The sequence below is a fragment of the Saccostrea cucullata genome, unplaced genomic scaffold, assembly GCF_032062105.1.
Source record: "Saccostrea cucullata isolate Sc308-1 unplaced genomic scaffold, CSIRO_AGI_Scuc_v1 ctg2142, whole genome shotgun sequence".
NCBI classification, from domain to species: domain Eukaryota; kingdom Metazoa; phylum Mollusca; class Bivalvia; order Ostreida; family Ostreidae; genus Saccostrea; species Saccostrea cuccullata.
Window position 1 is genome coordinate 52,501 of NW_026936625.1, and position 5,000 is coordinate 57,500.

Below are 5,000 nucleotides of genomic sequence, written 5' to 3' on the forward strand. Positions count from 1 at the left end.
AGAAAATGCATGGCTGGACAGGGAATCAAACCCGGGACCCCTGTATCTCTAGTCAGGTGCTCTACCAACTGAGCTATCCAGGCCGATATCCACGGCCCTAACCATTACACAATCAACCAATTAAATCAACTCTCCTACTCCCCTAACATTGGCCAGTAACATCAACCAATCAAATTACCTCACATAACATTATCTAGTCCATCCAACCAATCAAATTAACTTATTGAACATTAGCCAGTTTAATCAACCAAACAAATTTAAACACTTTACAACACAAATAAAGGCACCTGAATTTCTTTATATACTACAGTGTATTTACCTGGTATACAAGTAGCCTTGTATGTTTTAAGTTGTCAGACACTGTCATCCAGTATTTTCAACACCTGAAATAATTACCCTATAAGTCGGTCCGTCTATAAGTCATAGTATATACAGTATGTAACTTCAATTCTTAACAAAACAAAGCACAGATGCCCCACCTCCCAGCCCAATTTTTAAAAAAATTCTCCATAAAGATATCCATTTATGAATCTCACCGTGGACAGGAAGTGGGAGTCCTTCAATAGGTGTAGCATCAGGATGTACCCCGGGGACTTGTTAGCGGGCACCACGCCCCCATCTGTACCTCAACCAACTCCTCCCCAAAGTCTCCACCCACCGCCTCATACTCCCACAGGAGCTTACACAGGATCCTCAGACAGTCACTGGACACCTCCCACTGTAATTAAAGAAATCAATCCTACAACAGATTACATAGGATCCTTAGACAGTCACTGGCCACCTCACACTGTAAATAAAGAAATCAATCCTACAACAGATTACACAGGATCCTTAGACAGTCACTGGCCACCTCCCACTGTAAATAAAGAAATCAATCCTACAACAGATTACACAGGATCCTCAGACAGTCACTGGCCACCTCCCATTGTAATTAAAGAAATCAATCCTACAACAGATTACACAGGATCCTCAGACAGTCACTGGCCACCTCCCACTGTAAATAAAGAAATCAATCCTACAACAGATAACATAGGACCCTCAGACAGTCACTGGACACCTCACACTGTAATAAAAGAAATCAATCCTACAACAGATTACACAGGATCCTCAGACAGTCACTGGCCACCTCCCACTGTAATTAAAGAAATCAATCCTACAACAGATTACACAGGACCCTCAGACAGTCACTGGCCACCTCCCACTGTAAATAAAGAAATCAATCCTACAACAGATTACACAGGATCCTTAGACAGTCACTGGCCACCTCCCACTGTAATTAAAGAAATCAATCCTACAACAGATTACATAGGATCCTTAGACAGTCAATGGACACCTCCCACTGTAAATAAAGAAATCAATCCTACAACAGATTACATAGGATCCTTAGACAGTCAATGGACACCTCCCACTGTAAATAAAGAAATCAATCCTACAACAGATAACATAGGATCCTCAGACAGTCACTGGACACCTCCCACTGTAATTAAAGAAATCAATCCTACAACAGATTACATAGGACCCTCAGACAGTCACTGGACACCTCCCACTGTAATTAAAGAAATCAATCCTACAACAGATAACATAGGATCCTTAGACAGTCAATGGACACCTCCCACTGTAATTAAAGAAATCAATCCTACAACAGATTACACAGGATCCTCAGACAGTCACTGGACACCTCCCACTGTAATTAAAGAAATCAATCCTACAACAGATTACATAGGATCCTCAGACAGTCACTGGACACCTCCCACTGTAATTAAAGAAATCAATCCTACAACAGATTACACAGGATCCTTAGACAGTCACTGGACACCTCCCACTGTAATTAAAGAAATCAATCCTACAACAGATTACATAGGATCCTTAGACAGTCACTGGACACCTCCCACTGTAATTAAAGAAATCAATCCTACAACAGATTACACAGGATCCTCAGACAATCACTGGACACCTTTCACTGTAATTAAAGAAATCAATCCTACAACAGATTACATAGGATCCTTAGACATTCACTGGACACCTCCCACTGTAAATAAAGAAATCAATCCTACAACAGATTACACAGGATCCTTAGACAGTCACTGGCCACCTCCCATTGTAATTAAAGAAATCAATCCTACAACAGATTACACAGGATCCTCAGACAGTCACTGGCCACCTCCCACTGTAATTAAAGAAATCAATCCTACAACAGATTACACAGGACCCTCAGACAGTCACTGGCCACCTCCCACTGTAAATAAAGAAATCAATCCTACAACAGATTACACAGGACCCTCAGACAGTAACTGGCCACCTCCCTCTGTAATAAAAGAAATCAATCCTACAACAGATTACACAGGATCCTCAGACAGTCACTGGCCACCTCCCACTGTAATTAAAGAAATCAATCCTACAACAGATTACACAGGACCCTCAGACAGTCACTGGCCACCTCCCACTGTAAATAAAGAAATCAATCCTACAACAGATTACATAGGACCCTCAGACAGTCACTGGCCACCTCCCACTGTAATTAAAGAAATCAATCCTACAACAGATTACATAGGATCCTTAGACAGTCACTGGACACCTCCCACTGTAATTAAAGAAATCAATCCTACAACAGATTACACAGGATCCTCAGACAGTCACTGGACACCTTCCACTGTAATTAAAGAAATCAATCCTACAACAGATTACATAGGATCCTTAGACAGTCACTGGACACCTCCCACTGTAAATAAAGAAATCAATCCTACAACAGATTACATAGGATCCTCAGACAGTCACTGGACACCTCCCACTGTAATTAAAGAAATCAATCCTACAACAGATTACACAGGATCCTCAGACAGTCACTGGACACCTTCCACTGTAATTAAAGAAATCAATCCTACAACAGATTACATAGGATCCTCAGACAGTCACTGGACACCTCCCACTGTAAATAAAGAAATCAATCCTACAACAGATTACATAGGATCCTCAGACAGTCACTGGACACCTCCCACTGTAATTAAAGAAATCAATCCTACAACAGATTACACAGGATCCTTAGACAGTCACTGGACACCTCCCACTGTAATTAAAGAAATCAATCCTACAACAGATTACATAGGATCCTCAGACAGTCACTGGACACCTCCCACTGTAATTAAAGAAATCAATCCTACAACAGATTACACAGGATCCTTAGACAGTCACTGGACACCTCCCACTGTCATTAAAGAAATCAATCCTACAACAGATTACATAAGATCCTCAGACAGTCACTGGACACCTCCCACTGTAATTAAAGAAATCAATCCTACAACAGATTACACAGGATCCTTAGACAGTCACTGGACACCTCCCACTGTAATTAAAGAAATCAATCCTACAACAGATTACACAGGATCCTTAGACAGTCACTGGACACCTCCCACTGTAATTAAAGAAATCAATCCTACAACAGATTACACAGGATCCTTAGACAGTCACTGGACACCTCCCACTGTAATTAAAGAAATCAATCCTACAACAGATTACACAGGATCCTTAGACAGTCACTGGACACCTCCCACTGTAATTAAAGAAATCAATCCTACAATGGCTTACACAGGATCCTCAGACAGTCACTGGACACCTCCCACTGTAATTAAAGCTTTACATTTTACTTGAAAGAAATCAATCCTGCAGTTGTATACCAGGGATTCTTAAACAGTCACTTGCAACTTAATTACCTTAGGCAATAAATCACACACAAAAACCACATTTTTAATTAATATCAATGCAAATGACAGATACAATTCTAAAACCAGAAGTCTCTGTCAAGACTGTAGCTCTACTGGTTTGTACATATAACAAAGGATATAACAAAAGACATTTCTATTTTAGTAACAATGGCAATACTGCTCATGACATATTGAAATAAAAAAACGATGCTCTATTTTATGTATGTACAGGTAAGTGTAGTCTACTTGTGTGCCAAGTTATATTAAATTAAGTCCAAAACTGTAGGAGGAGTTAGCGTTTTGAAATTGTTTACAGACAGACGGACAGCTAGACAGACAACGGACACCATACTATCGCATAAGCTCTTCTGGTCTGTGACCAGTAGAGCTAATAAAAAATTTATTGTTTCAATCTCTTTCTACCTTTTTTGTCTGTGTATTGTTCATTTCCAGATGTAATTTTTTTTTTACTTGATGGTAGTACAGTGTATGTATTTATCAACAAGATTGAAAAAAACATTTTAAAAAATCTTATATCCAACCTTTTCTGATGGATTCTTGTAACTGCTGGCATAAACACCCAAATTCACTAATAAGCAGCATTTGCCATATTGAGATAGCGAAAAAATAAATGCCTTTAAATTTGATTTTAATGACTTTTTGGTAAGCTTTACAATGTATAGAATCTTGATCTAGATTTTCTTGTACATGAAAAAAAGGGTTTAAAAGATATTCCATCGAACATATGCAGTCCAAAACAAATGAAAATTAGCTTTAAAATGTACGTTACATTCGATTAGCCTATTTGTAACAGCATATCTGTACAAAATCAATGAATGACAATAGAAAGCCTTCCGTTTGCAAAAATACTTCATAACACAGTACATGTAGCTTTCCCAACACTTATTTCAAGAGATCCAGACAATATTAATAATGACAGTGGGAAAATATATGTGAACAATTTAACAAACGATTTTCATAATTATAAATTTTGGAAATGCATAGTTTTGAAATTTCTGAAGATAAATCGTACGGGTTGAATTTTATTTGAAGTAATTTATTTCTACTATTTGAATGTTTTTTATCACCTTGGTGTAATTTTTTGAGTTATGTCTACAATATCAACACAAATTTTCCTTTTTGATGTTTAGTGTCGAATTGTAACGAACATTTCGTAAGCGAGTTCAAATCTGTTGTTCATTTAGGAGAATTTTAGGTATCCATCAGCTTTTAATATTATTCAGAAATTGCTCTGCTTTTATATACAAATTCAAGAATCATAAATATGTAATATCTGTGGGT

At 38.2% G+C, this 5,000-nt stretch overlaps 1 pseudogene; it reads right to left on the reverse strand.

Annotated features, from left to right (window-relative positions):
• LOC134245953 (nuclear pore complex protein Nup205-like) overlaps positions 1–5,000 on the reverse strand; it is a 30,991-nt pseudogene that overhangs the window by 22,535 nt on the left and 3,456 nt on the right.